Source organism: Osmerus eperlanus, chromosome 11, assembly GCF_963692335.1.
Source record: "Osmerus eperlanus chromosome 11, fOsmEpe2.1, whole genome shotgun sequence".
Classification (NCBI taxonomy): Eukaryota; Metazoa; Chordata; class Actinopteri; order Osmeriformes; family Osmeridae; genus Osmerus; species Osmerus eperlanus.
Genome location: NC_085028.1, coordinates 18,330,131 through 18,345,130, shown reverse-complemented (window position 1 = coordinate 18,345,130; position 15,000 = coordinate 18,330,131). Strand labels below are relative to the sequence as shown.

Genomic DNA, 15,000 nt, shown 5'->3' with positions numbered 1-15,000 from the left:
CCTTCCCCTCTCTCTCTACTCCTTCCCCTCTCTCTCTACTCCTTCCCCCGTCTCTCTACTCCTTCCCCTCTCTCTCTACTCCTTCCCCCCTCTCTCTACTCCTTCCCCCCTCTCTCTACTCCTTCCCCCCTCTCTACTCCTTCCCCTCTCTCTCTACTCCTTCCCCCCTCTCTCTACTCCTTCCCCCCTCTCTCTACTCCTTCCCCCCTCTCTACTCCTTCCCCTCTCTCTCTACTCCTTCCCCTCTCTCTCTACTCCTTCCCCTCTCTCTCTACCCCTTCCCCCGTCTCTCTACTCCTTCCCCTCTCTCTCTACTCCTTCCCCTCTCTCTCTACTCCTTCCCCCCTCTCTCTACTCCTTCCCCTCTCTCTCTACTCCTTCCCCTCTCTCTACTCCTTCCCCTCTCTCTCTACTCCTTCCCCTCTCTCTCTACTCCTTCCCCTCTCTCTACTCCTTCCCCTCTCTCTCTACCCCTTCCCCCCTCTCTACTCCTTCCCCTCTCTCTCTACTCCTTCCCCCCTCTCTACTCCTTCCCCTCTCTCTACTCCTTCCCCTCTCTCTCTACTCCTTCCCCTCTCTCTCTACTCCTTCCCCTCTCTCTCTACTCCTTCCCCTCTCTCTCTACTCCTTCCCCTCTCTCTCTACTCCTTCCCCTCTCTCTCTACTCCTTCCCCTCTCTCTACTCCTTCCCCTCTCTCTCTACTCCTTCACCTCTCTCTCTACTCCTTCCCCTCTCTCTACTCCTTCCCCTCTCTCTCTACTCCTTCCCCTCTCTCTACTCCTTCCCCCCTCTCTCTACTCCTTCCCCTCTCTCTCTACTCCTTCCCCCCTCTCTACTCCTTCCCCTCTCTCTCTACTCCTTCCCCTCTCTCTCTACCCCTTCCCCCCTCTCTACCCCTTCCCCTCTCTCTCTACCCCTTCCCCTCTCTCTACTCCTTCCCCTCTCTCTCTACTCCTTCCCCTCTCTCTCTACTCCTTCCCCCCTCTCTACCCCTTCCCCTCTCTCTCTACCCCTTCCCCTCTCACTCTATCCCTTCCCCTCTGTCTCTTGGGGCTGGTTCTTGATCCATCCCCTCACTACAGGTGTGATGGATCACTTTAGTAGAGGACCCAGAGGTGTGTGTGTGTGTTTATGTGAGTGTGCACGCACATGTCTATAGAGGTATTGAAGTGTGAGTGTGTGTGTGTGTCAGCTGGTCCCACAGTGCAGTGCTATCAGCCTCCAGAGGGATTGTGGGAAGGTGACTGAAGCTTTGCCCTCTTTGATAGAGGTAATTACCCTGAGTTCCACTCTCCCTCTTCACACACACACACTCTAATCACACCACACACACACACACACACACACACACACACACACACACACACACACACACACACACACACACACACACACACACACACACACACACACACACTCTACTCACACACTCTACACAAACATACACGTTCTACACGCACACACTCTACACACACACATTTGAATCTCTGATTTTCAGACACCTAGAGAACACCTCTGTAGCGACATGCTAATGCAGCTGTGTTTTAATGTAGCAGTGTGCTCATGTAACAGCATCCTAATGTGCTGTGTTTTAATGTAGCAGTGTGCTAATGTAGCTGTGTTTTAATGTAGCTGTGTTTTAATGTAGCAGTGTGCTAATGTAGCTGTGTTTTAATGTAGCTGTGTTTTACGTAATGTAGCAGTGTGCTAATGTAGCTGTGTTTTAATGTAGCAGTGTGCTCATGTAGCTGTGTTTTAATGTAGCTGTGTTTTAATGTAGCAGTGTGCTCATGTAGCTGTGTTTTAATTTAGCAGTGTGCTCATGTAACAGCATGCTAATGTAGCTGACCCAGAGGTCACACTTTACATTGATCCATCCACATGGCTGTGAAAACGGTAATTGATTTTAAACTGCTCCACTGTTACGTAAATCAATCACAGTTAGCCACTTGCTAACAGTACTGTATCCAAACTGGCATTGATTGGCTAAACACACTGGCCATGAGTGCACAAGTTCAAGTCTTTTATTGTCAGATGCACAGAACAACACAGGGTCAGACTGGAGATGCACAGAACAACACAGGGTCTGACTGGAGATGCACAGAACAACACAGGGTCAGACTGGTGATGCACAGAACAACACAGGGTCTGACTGGTGATGCACAGAACAACACAGGGTCTGACTGGTGATGCACAGAACAACACAGGGTCTGACTGGAGATGCACAGAACAACACAGGGTCAGACTGGTGATGCACAGAACAACACAGGGTCTGACTGGTGATGCACAGAACAACACAGGGTCTGACTGGGCACTGAAATTCTTTGGACAAGACAACGCAAAGCAACCTGGCATAACATGACATATAAGTACTCAGAACATAGGTTACACCTATGATAAGATAACATATAATATAATAAACCTCCTAAATATACAAAATAATAAACAATACAGTATACTGCAGTGCAAAACCTTTTTGCACTGCATTACAAAATTGTATCTTGTACATTTGTATTTTTTGTAATATTTGTATTTTTGTATTTTTATATTGTAATTTACGGCAACTTATATTTTATTGTATATTTAATTTAATTCTAATCCCACTTAGTACTGCTAGTTTATGTACCCTTAGTATAGATAGTCCACATATTTACATTTTAGGTCCCTATATGTTTATTGTATGCACCTTCCTGCCAAAGCAAATTCCTTGTCTGTGCAAACTTTCATGGCAAATAAATCCCATTCTGATACTAAACCTATAACATTTACATTTAGTCATTTAGCAGACGCTCTTATCCAGAGCGACTTACAGTAAGTACAGGGACATTCCCCCGAGGTAAGTAGGGTGAAGTGCCTTGCCCAAGGACACAACGTCAGTTGGCATGACCGGGAATCGAACTGGCAACCTTCGGATTACTAGCCCGATTCCCTCACCGCTCAGCCACCTGACTCCCTCCTCACTCCTATAATACACATAATATCCTATATTAAGCTTATAACCTATACTAACCTAGAGACAAATAGGGTACAATTAGTGCAATATTGCTGATTGTGCAACCAGTATCTGAAAGTGCAACAACTAGCTGCACATCTAGCATTTTTATTAATTTAGCAGAAGCTTTCATCCAAAGCGACATACGTTAGTGCGTATAGGAAGTACAGCAGGGTGTCAAGGATCAGAAGAGCATTTCCTAAAAGGTCGTGTTTCCATACAAGTGGTTAACATAGTCTCACAAGCAGCACTTTGCTAAATGCAGCGCAAATGAGCAGTTTGAAGTCATAATGTGATGCCAACCGTGGAAGCTGCTATTTTGAAAAGACCTAAATTCTCCTGCCTCCTCACTGCACTCCCACGCACACACACACACACACACACACACACACACACACACACACACTCTCTCTCTCTTCAACACGCCACTCTCATATTCTGCTCAGACTAGAGCTATGGGCACATGCCCTATATTTACGCCTGACTCTGGAAAATACACTGCTGTCTGAAGGAGGGAGGGAGAGGATGAGTAGGGACAGAGGTGGTGGAGGAGCGACTGAGATAGAGACAGAGAGAGGGAAAATTGGGAGAAGGAGAAGAGAGAGAGGAGGAGAGAGACAGGAGGAGAGAGGAAGAGAGAGAGGAGGAGAGAGAGAGGAGGAGAGAGAGGAGAAGAGATTAGGAGAGACAGGAGGAGAGAGGATGAGAGGAGGAGAGAGAGAGGAAATGAGAGAGGAGGAGAGAGAGAAATGGAAAAAGAAGAACATGGAGGTTAAATAACACCCTGTGCTGTTCTCTACCCCGACATGGTCCTTGTTTCACACACACACACACACACACACACACACACACACACACACACACACACACACACTCACTCTGCAGTGGTGATGCTTACAGTTGTCTGATCTCTGTTCTGTCCACAGATTCAACAAGAGTAGGGAAGAGAGGAGGGGTGGAGAGAGGGAGGAGAGGAGGGATGGAGAAAGGGTATAGGAGGAGGTATGGATAGGAGAGACAGAGAGAGTCATGGAGAAGAGGGATGGAGAAAGGGTATAGGAGGAGGTATGGATAGGAGAGAGAGAGTCATGGAGAAGAGGGATGGAGAAAGGGTATAGGAGGAGGTATGGAGAGGAGAGAGAGAGAGTCATGGAGAAGAGGGATGGAGAAAGGGTATAGGAGGAGGTATGGATAGGAGAGAGAGAGAGAGTCATGGAGAAGAGTGATGTGTGGAAGGAAGGAAAGGTGGACTGCATTCGTAAGGTCATGAATGTCACTCTCTGACATTTCAGCTGAAATGCCTTGTCGGTCCTGTCCTAAATATCTCCAGATATCTGCGTAGGGCTGGGCCACTGTCATGGTGTGGTATTTCAGGAGGATATTAGAGAGAGGGTTTTAAAGGCCAACATAGACAGTGTTTTAAACACAGGGAAGTGGCAGGAGTCAAACTAAATAGCTTAGTTGGCTCTAGAAAGCTTTTAACCTAGGTTAGCCCAGTTTTGCTGGAATGTGTGTAAGTGTCTCTAAAGCGTTTAGCTGCGGGAAGGGTCATACCAAGCATCTATACACACAATATCACCATTCCAGTTCTCAGACCTGCACACTTCTGCTCTCTCAGCTTGACTTGAAACAAAATGTTTCCTCCCTCCCTCCCTCCCTCCCTCCCTCCCTCCCTCCCTCCCTCCCTCCCTCCCTCCCTCCCTCCCTCCCTCCCTCCCTCCCTCCCTCCCTCCCTCCCTCCCTCCCTCCCTCCCTCCCTCCCTCCCTCCCTCCCTCCCTCCCTCTTCATTTAGCCAACGCTGTTATCCTTTAACATTTTATATCATAAAGATAATATGTCCAAACTTCTCCAAAACTTTGTTATTTATTTAGAATGTAAAAAATATATATGTATTACTCACCACAAAATAAAACCCCTCCCTAGTTATTGTATTGTACTTACTTATGTCAAACAATATAAAACAACTAGCAGTGAGCTGCTCTGTGCTGCTGTAGCAACTAGCAGTGAGCTGCTCTGTGCTGCTGTAGCAACTAGCAGTGAGCTGCTCTGTGCTGCTGTAGCAACTAGCAGTGAGCTGCTCTGTGCTGCTGTAGCAACTAGCAGTGAGCTGCTCTGTGCTGCTGTAGCAACTAGCAGTGAGCTGCTCTGTGCTGCTGTAGCAACTAGCAGTGAGCTGCTCTGTGCTGCTGTAGCAACTAGCAGTGAGCTGCTCTGTGCTGCTGTAGCAACAGCCTTGTTCCTCGCTAGCTGCTGTTGCTGTGGGGAAGCAGCCTGAAGGTCTGAATGATCCTCCTCAGCCTCTAGAAGCTCACATGAGTCTCCCCAGGTTACATGTGTTGCTACATGGCCAGCTTTGCATTTCGCATCACAAACATTGCAGCTGAGTGTTGTCTGTGTTGCACAGTGTGTTGCGCTGTCGGCTAGCCAGTGCCCTGATTGTATTGAACATTGAACAAGCCGCAGGGCTGACGTAATCTCTCTTTCCTAGTTTCTCTCTCACTTTCTCTCTCCTCTCTCCCCCTAATGCTGCGCTCTCGGTGTAATAACATTTGACACAGATTTATTTTATTGGTGTGTACTTTGTGAATATGTCCTTGGTAGTAACATAATTTGGTCAGTATGCTTAAAAGTAGAGTAAAGCACTCAACCACATTTAGCAGACTCTTATCCAAAGTATAATAATAATAATAATAATAATAATGCAGAGAAGTATGCTGGCAGGGTCAGCAGGTGAAATCCTCGTGTTCTCAAACAGCATGTTTTAATAATAGAACACGAGACCTACTGCTGTGTCTTCATGTTGGGGTGAGTGACACACACACACACACACACGCACACGCACACACACTAACCCCTAACCCTCCTCTTTATCCTCTCTTCCTGTCCTCTCCTCCATGCCCCCTCCTCTCCCTCACTCTCTCTCTCCCTTTCTTCCTCCCTGTCTCTCCTCCCTCCCTCTCTCTATATTCATTAGTCCCAGTTTCTTCTCGTCTGTCATTAGAATTATCTGCTCAAGCAAACAGTCCATTGCCACGGTGACCAAGTTTACAGCCCATTGCCACAGTAACCAAGCATACAACCGATTGCCACGGTAACCTAGGAAGGACTGGCACTTGCCCGATCCCTTCTTCACTTTACTGGCCTCCCTTACTTCCTCTCTCTCTCTCTGTCACACATACACACTCAGTTCTTATGCAGTCATGTTGGTGGGTAACGAGTGTGTGTGATTGGCTGAGAACAGGGCGAGCTTGTGATGTGGCCGTGCGCTAACCCTCCTTGACAGGCGAGGACTGCAGCGCTAGGATGTCTCCGTGTTTATCTGGGGTCCGTCTGCTAGGCGTCGCAAGGGGGATGTCACGTTTCTTAGTGTGGAATCAGATTTGTTTGCAAGGTTGAGAAGGTAAGTGGGTATATGGAGAGAAGACAACTCCAGACCTAGTGTGTGTGTGTGCGCATGTGTGTGTGTGTGCGCATGTGTGTGTGTGTGTTAAGGGGAGGGGGGGGTTAAACTATGCAGCCTGGACATGTGCCATCATGCAGCTGGCCACACCTGTCTCTCATGTGTCTCTCATGTGACCAGGCCTCAGCTCAGTGTCCTTGTGAGACAGGAAGGTAGAGTCTCCATGGAGACGAGAATATCGAGACCTAGAGAAACCTGACCTGTGCGTCGGCCATATTGAAGCGGTCAGGATCCGCTAGGAAACATAGTCCTCGTTTATCATGATACACTCTCTTCTCTACCGTAACTCACTTAATTCTGAACCAATTCTCATGAAATTCAGAGCCACGCTAGCTTAGCCACGCTAGCTTAGCCATGCTAGGTTAGCCACACTAGCTTAGCCACACTAATTTAGGCGGGCTATTTTAGCCAGGCTATCTTAGCATTGCTAGTTTAGCCACGCTAGCTTAGATACAACATGTTATGCTCTATCATCACATTAACTTAATTTAGTAGTTGCCTTTATCCAAAGTTACATACAAGCAGTCCATATAGAAAGGATAGGATCAGAATCAGAAGTTAATGGTTCTAACAGTATTTTGGTGGATGGTTGGCCATCTTGGAGACAGTTGCAGATCTGGACTGGAGGGGGGGGGGAGCAGAGCTGGACTGGAGGGGGGGGGGTCTGGGAGCAGAGCTGGACTGGAGGGGGGGGGGTCTGGGAGCAGAGCTGGACTGGAGGGGGGGGGGGAGCAGAGCTGGACTGGAGGGGGGGGGGTGGGAGCAGAGCTAGACTGGAGGGGGGGGGGGGGTGGGAGCAGAGCTAGACTGGAGGGGGGGGGGTCTGGGAGCAGAGCTGGACTGGAGGGGGGGGGGGTGGGAGCAGAGCTAGACTGGAGGGGGGGGGGTCTGGGAGCAGAGCTAGACTGGAGGGGGGGGGGAGCAGAGCTAGACTGGAGGGGGGGGGGAGCAGAGCTAGACTGGAGGGGGGGGGGGGTGGGAGCAGAGCTAGACTGGAGGGGGAGCAGAGCTGGACTGGAGGGGGGGGGGGTGGGAGCAGAGCTGGACTGGAGGGGGGGGGTGGGAGCAGAGCTGGACTGGAGGGGGAGCAGAGCTGGACTGGAGGGGGGGGGTGGGAGCAGAGCTGGACTGGAGGGGGAGCAGAGCTGGACTGGAGGGGGGGGGGGTGGGAGCAGAGCTAGACTGGAGGGGGGGGGGGTGGGAGTAGAGCTGGACTGGAGGGGGAGCAGAGCTGGACTGGAGGGGGGGGGGGGGTGGGAGCAGAGCTAGACTGGAGGGGGGGGGGTCTGGGAGCAGAGCTGGACAGGAGGGGGGGGGTGGTTTGTCCGTTATTGACTGTTATTGCCATTGGCAGAGAAGCCCTGGTTGTTGGCAAAGGACTTGGATGCCAACCCAGCACCTAGGAGGAACGGGGAGGAGGAGGAGGGGGGGAGGAGGAAGGGGGGGAGGAGGAAGGGGGAGGACTCCATGATTCCATGCTGCCTGGGCACCCCTGTTGTAGCCTTGCTTGTAAAAACGGCTATGCAAATAAACTTAGATTTGATTTTACTTCACAGTCACAGAGAAAAAGTCCTTTCAGTCTAGAGGACAGAAGATGGGAGGACGGGAGAGGACAGTGGAGGACAGGAGGGAGGACAGGAGGGAGGACAGGAGAGGACATGAGGGAGGACAGGAGGGAGGACAGGAGGGAGGACAGGAGGGAGGACATGAGGGAGGACAGGAGGGAGGACAGGAGGGAGGACAGGAAGGAGGACAGGAAGGAGGACAGGAAGGAGGACAGGAGGGAGGACAGGAGAGGACAGGAGGGAGGACATGAGGGAGGACATGAGGGAGGACAGGAGGGAGGACAGGAGGGAGGACAGGAGGGAGGACATGAGGGAGGACAGGAGGGAGGACAGGAGGGAGGACATGAGGGAGGACAGGAGGGAGGACAGGAGGGAGGACAGGAAGGAGGACAGGAAGGAGGACAGGAGGGAGGACAGGAAGGAGGACAGGAGGGAGGACAGGAGGGAGGACAGGAGGGAGGACAGGAAGGAGGACAGGAGGGAGGACAGGAGAGGACATGAGGGAGGACAGGAGGGAGGACAGGAGGGAGGACAGGAGGGAGGACAAGACAAAGAAAGACAGGAAGAATGGAGGAAAGAAGGTAAAATAACGGTCAGTTTGTTTGCTTGTTAGAAGTGTGTGTGTGTGTGTGTTTTGTCTCCCCTGGCTAGCTATGAAGGACAGGGTAAATGTGTGTGCTTGCCTTAAATCTTGTGCTGTGTTCTTTTCTCTGAATGAGCTCCATTAATCGTGGATGTGAGGGGGTTTGTTTGTGGCGGATTATAACATGTTCAGCCCTGGAACTAATGAGTTTTAGACCTCTCTGGCCCCCTGGCCTCTGCCATGCTCACAGACCAGGCCAACATGCAGGAGAGGAGAGAGGAGAGCGGGGAGGGGGGAGACAGGGGTGGGAACAAGGGAGTGATGAGATTAAATGGGAGTAAAATTGGAAAAGGGAGAGGAATGAGGAAGAGGTAGGGGGGAGAGGGAGGGGGGAGAGGGAGGGGGGAGAGGGAGGGGGGAGAGGGAGGGGGGAGAGGTAGGGGGGAGAGGGAGGGGGGAGAGGGAGGGGGGAGAGGAATGAGGAAGAGGTAGGGGGGAGAGGGAGGGGGGAGAGGGAGGGGGGAGAGGGAGGGGGGAGAGGGAGGGGGGAGAGGGAGGGGGGAGAGGAATGAGGAAGAGGTAGGGGGGAGAGGGAGGGGGGAGAGGGAGGGGGGAGAGGGAGGGGGGGAGAGGGAGGGGGGGAGAGGGAGGGGGGAGAGGGAGGGGGGAGAGGGAGGGGGGGAGAGGGGAGGGGGGAGAGGGAGGGGGGAGAGGGAGGGGGGAGAGGGAGGGGGGAGAGGAATGAGGAAGAGGTAGGGGGGAGAGGTAGGGGGGAGAGGGAGGGGGGAGAGGGAGGGGGGAGAGGGAGGGGGGAGAGGTAGGGGGGGAGAGGTAGGGGGGAGAGGGAGGGGGGAGAGGTAGGGGGGAGAGGGAGGGGGGAGAGGTAGGGGGGAGAGGTAGGGGGGAGAGGGAGGGGGGAGAGGGAGGGGGGAGAGGAATGAGGAAGAGGGAGGGGGGAGAGGGAGGGGGGAGAGGGAGGGGGGAGAGGGAGGGGGGAGAGGGAGGGGGGAGAGGGAGGGGGGAGAGGGAGGGGGGAGAGGGAGGGGGGGAGAGGGAGGGGGGAGAGGGAGGGGGGAGAGGAATGAGGAAGAGGGAGGGGGGAGAGGGAGGGGGGAGAGGGAGGGGGGAGAGGGAGGGGGGAGAGGGAGGGGGGAGAGGGAGGGGGGAGAGGGAGCATGCTAGAATGGAGGAGGACAGGAGTTTTGTCGTGGTCCATTTCTCCCTACATGGAGCTGCAGAGAGGAGGGGGGTTGTAATTACAGTTCAGTGTGTGCAGCTCCAGTGTTCAGACGAGATGTAACCACCCCAGTCTTCAGTAGTCAGGCTGTGTTGTAGAGTGAGTGTGTGTGTTGCAGAGAGAGAGAACAGTCTTCAGGCTGTGTGGTAGAGGGTGTGTACCTGCCAAATCCACGGTGATCCCAGTAGTGCTGTAGTAGTGAGCAGAGAGATGTCAACACACACCTAGAGCAGACTAGTCCGGTGTGTTAGTGAGCAGAGAGATGTCAACACACACCTAGAGCAGACTAGTCCGGTGTGTTAGTGAGCAGAGAGATGTCAACACACACCTAGAGCAGACTAGTCCGGTGTGTTAGTGAGCAGAGAGATGTCAACACACACCTAGAGCAGACTAGTCCGGTGTGTTAGTGAGCAGAGAGATGTCAACACACACCTAGAGCAGACTAGTCCGGTGTGTTAGTGAGCAGAGAGATGTCAACACACACCTAGAGCAGACTAGTCCGGTGTGTTAGTGAGCAGAGAGATGTCAACACACACCTAGAGCAGACTAGTCCGGTGTGTTAGTGAGCAGAGAGATGTCAACACACACCTAGAGCAGACTAGTCCGGTGTGTTAGTCAGAACAGCTTTCTGTTCCTTCAGTAAAAGTTACCATACAGATGTTCCTGCTCAATTATCCATATAGTAACAGATGTGTGTGTGTGTGTACACAGGTGATCGTTAGGAGAGGGATGGGATCTTTCTCTGGCTGTTGTCAGCTCCTTTCAGGTTAAAACTTGAACCTTGTGCATTCCTGTGTGTGTGTGTGTGTATGTGTTCCTTGTTCCATGTTCCATGTACAGCATGCTTGCTGCCCTGTAGCCTGGTGCAGTGCATGCTGGGAAGTCTGGGAGTGTTGAACAGTGGAGCCAGCATCTCCCTCCCTCCCTCTTTCTCCCTCTCCCTATCTCAGCAGTAGTGTGTGCGTGTGAAGTGTGTTTCAGTCGTAGTGTGCGTGTTGGGGGAGGAATTTGTGTTTATGTGTTGAGGGAGGAGTGTGTGTGTGTGTTTTGGGGGAGGAATGTGTGTGTGCGTAGGGGGTCAGATGGCTGAGCGGTTAGGGAATCGGGCTATTAATCTGAAGATTGTCGGTTTGATTCCTGGCCGTGCCAAATGACGTTGTGTTCTTGGGCAAGTCACTTCACCCTACTTGCCTCGGGGGAATGTCCCTGTACTTACTGTAAGTCTCTCTGGATAAGAGCGTCTGCTAAATGACTAAATGTAAATGTAATGTGTTGAGGGAGGAGTGTGTGTGTGTGTGTTGAGGGAGGAGTGTGTGTGTGTGTTGAGGGAGGAGTGTGTGTGTGTGTTGAGGGAGGAGTGTGTGTGTGTGTGTGTTGAGGGAGGAGTGTGTGTGTGTGTTGAGGGAGGAGTGTGTGTGTGTGTTGGGGGAGGAGTGTGTGTGTGTGTGTGTTGAGGGAGGAGTGTGTGTGTGTGTTGGGGGAGGAGTGTGTGTGTGTGTGTTGGGGGAGGAGTGTGTGTGTGTGTGTTGAGGGAGGAGTGTGTGTGTGTGTGTTGAGGGAGGAGTGTGTGTTGGGGGAGGAGTGTGTGTGTGTGTGTGTGTGTTGGGGGAGAAGTTTGTGTGTGTTGGAGGAGAAGTTTGTGTGTGTGTGTGTGTGTGTGCGTGTGTGTTTTATATATGTCAGTGCTTGTGAGTGTGAAGCATCATACATGATTTAGCAGCTAGCATGCTAATACTGCCCTGCTGACTCACTGGTCATATCAGCAGCTCTCCCTAGCAGCTAGCATGCTAATACTGCTCTGCTGCTGCAGTCACCAACACTGAAGAGGGGGAATGGGAGGGGGGAGTGAGAGGGAGGCAGCATCGTACTAGTGTGTTTATATTTTATTGTCAGCTTTATCAGTTGTTTGCACATGCCTGTGTGTGTACGTGTGTGTACGTGTGTGCGTGTCTTGTTTCCCAGGCGTCAAACAGAGAGTGGAGCCCTGATCTCCCAGCATGCATTATTCATAACATTAGAACACTAAGATGCTAATCTGGCTCCAGTCCTCTCACACTGCACCCAGCACCTGGCTTCCCCTGAAACAACACCACACCTGGGCGCTCCTCTGCTGCTCTGAGACCAGTAGTGGAGATGTACTGGGACCAATAGTGGGGGTGGGACCAGTAGTGGAGATGTACTGGGACCAGTAGTGGAGGTGGGACCAGTAGTGGAGGTGTACTGGGACCAGTAGTGGAGGTGGGGCCAGTAGTGGAGGTGGGACCAGTTGTGGAGGTGTACTGGGACAAAGAGTGGAGGTGTACTGGGAGGAGTGGGCCACAGTGCTCTCCTTCTCTCTCCCTCCCTCTCTTTTATATTGCCTTTCTTTCTTTCACTCCTTCCAGGGAGTGCGACCAAATTGGTGGGACCAGTAGTGGAGGTGGGACCAGGGAGTGCGACCAGAGTGCGACCAAATTGGTCGCACTCTTTGGTCGCACTATGCGACCAAAATGTGTACGGGTGCGACTGAATTTTTTCCTAGGTCGCACCTGTGCACCTAACGCACCTCCTCGCATCCGCTGTCTCTCCACAAACGAAGCGTTTGTTATCCTAATACGGCACTGACACTCATGGTTGGATCATATTGTGGTCTAAACCAATCAGAGACAGAGATGGGGCGGGTCTTTGCCTCTGATTAGCTGTGGTCCAGATATTCCTGTAGCTCCGTGCTGTGTGATTGAAATTACGACCTGAGCACCAGAGAGTCAGTTTAGCAGACCTGGGCATTGTATGGCCCGCGGGCCATAACCGGCCACAGGCTGTCTCAATCCGACCCGCGTGAGGTAAATCAAAAATTTAAAATAAATAAATGTGTTGAGCGGTAGTAAATATGTAGTCCTGAAAGACTACAGTGATCAGGCGATTTACATATGTGCGCTTGCGCAACCTCACCGACAGGAGAGTTAGCTGTTGGTTAACCCTCGAAAATGAAAAACTTTGCCACTGATTAACTTTTAACAAGACATGGACTTCTAAGTATCTGTTTACTGAGGTCAAAGTGAAAGCTGTGAAGAAAAAAAACTAACGCGGACATAATAAGAACTTGACTGATTCAGTGGGCGCGGGCTGATGGTTTGCTAGTTGAACTGCAGACCCTGATCATTACCTGTCAGCTGTCCTTCGCATTCAGACAGATTTCGATGCACTTGTTCAAGCCCACTGGATTTCTCTCACAGAACAAAATGAACTGAAAAAACGTATTGCTTTTTGTATAAAGTTGATCAATTCCACATCTTTAACATACTGCAAAACAACTTTTCAGTGTTTGTGAAGATTAACTGGTTACAAATAAAATGAAACACTGTTGTTGCTGTTTATACTGTTTATTACTTCTATAATCTTTCCTATTTGACCTACACCAAAATCTAAAATATTTATATAAATATTTACAGAATATCCTTATTCTTCTGATAACCAGTAGCAGCTAATCAAAATATATACTTTACTGCTTTTTACAATGGGAGAAAATGAATAGTGAGCAAATTCATGAGGCCCTCCAACACATTTCAGGTTTCTCATGTGGCCCCTTGTAAAAATGAATTGCGGACCCCTGAGTTACGAAGCTGGGTCATGGAGCTAACCCATGGAGCTAGGATTTTGATGCTAGGGAGAGTGTGGCAAGATGATTTAGCCAAGGCCATAGGGAAAGAAGGCCAAATTACAGGTGTTGGCCACCTGAAGGGCATGCGACAGCAAGGTGGGACCTGTTATAAGACTTTGAGCCATGAAATGTTAGGTCTCAGTTCAGGGAAGAACTTTTAAACAGTAGCACTTTTTATTTTGAAATGTTTTATTTTGCTTAAAATGTTTTAGTTTGGTAGCTCAGTGAAGCACTTAAAATATTTATATATATATATATATATATATATATATAGGCTACAGTATGATTGTGCTTCAAATAAAAAATAGGCCTATATTTACCTACACCTTATTCTTGTTTAAGATAATTTACATAATATATATGAATGTATATGGAGCGTGATAAAAAGGTGACCTTGAAATTGTGGCGACGCAAGGAAAAATTTGGGTGCACCTAAATTTTGTGCTGGTGCACCTAAATAAAAAAGTTAGGCGCACCAGTGCAACCACGGCAACAAGAACCAAGGCAACAAGTTAGTCTGGAGGCCTGCCTTCCTGCCTTTAGTCTCTCATATCTGCAGATCTTCAAGACGATCTGTGGACCTGATCGCTGCTCTGTGTGTGTGTGTGTGTGTGTATACATTAGCATCTGAATGGCCCAGGGCTCCATTGAGATGCAGTTGCTATTGACAGCAGCTGCTGTGTGAAGCATTCTACAAGCTGTAGCTGGTGTGTGTGTGCGTGCGTGTGTAGCTAGTGGAAGCTAACATGCCTGGTGTCTGGAGGCCTGCAGACCGTTGGCTTGTCCAGCTACAACAGCAGTTGACCCTGACCTTTCTGACATGGAGCTGAGCTACTGGTAGCTGTGGAGTATTAGCCTAGCCATGTCTAGTATAACCTAGCCTAGCCTAGATTAACCTAGCCATGTTTAGTATAGCATAGCCTAGTACAACCTAGCAATGTCTAGTATAAGATAGCTTATGCTAGTATAAATATACATCCCAAACTCCAAAACACACATTTCTGAAAACTATGTCATCTAAAAGCCTCTGTAAAAATGTGTTCACCCTGTTGTGCCCTCTCCTTTCGTATGCCCCAGTATTAGGTATTACATTTGCAGTATGCTATAAACCATAAAGGACATGAACGGTGATGTTTGCAAATTGTTTTCTGGTGATCGACGAGGTTCTTTGGGCAACACTGTGCTTGTCAGAGTCCAGATCTGCTCTCCGTACTACCATAACAGGATGGAGGGCTCTGGCTGCAGCTAGTCATGTCCGGACACCGCGCTCTGGCTGCAGCTAGTCATGTCTGGACACCGCGCTCTGGCTGCAGCTAGTCATGTCTGGACACCGCTGGTCTGGCTACAGCTAGTCATGTCTGGACACCGCTGGTCTGGTTGCAGCTAGTCATGTCTGGACACCGCTGGTCTGGTGAGACGATCTGAATCCTTGCTCAGGACTTGAGAAGAGGAGGGTTAGGGTTAGGGATGTTGCACTGTCCACCCCTACCTATTTCTCTCTCTTCCTCTTTCTCTGTTTCT

At 50.4% G+C, this 15,000-nt stretch overlaps 1 protein-coding gene across 1 annotated transcript in view; it reads left to right on the top strand.

Moving 5' to 3' along the window:
* fat3a (FAT atypical cadherin 3a) overlaps positions 1-15,000 on the top strand; it is a 105,019-nt gene that overhangs the window by 57,720 nt on the left and 32,299 nt on the right. The window lies entirely within an intron of this gene.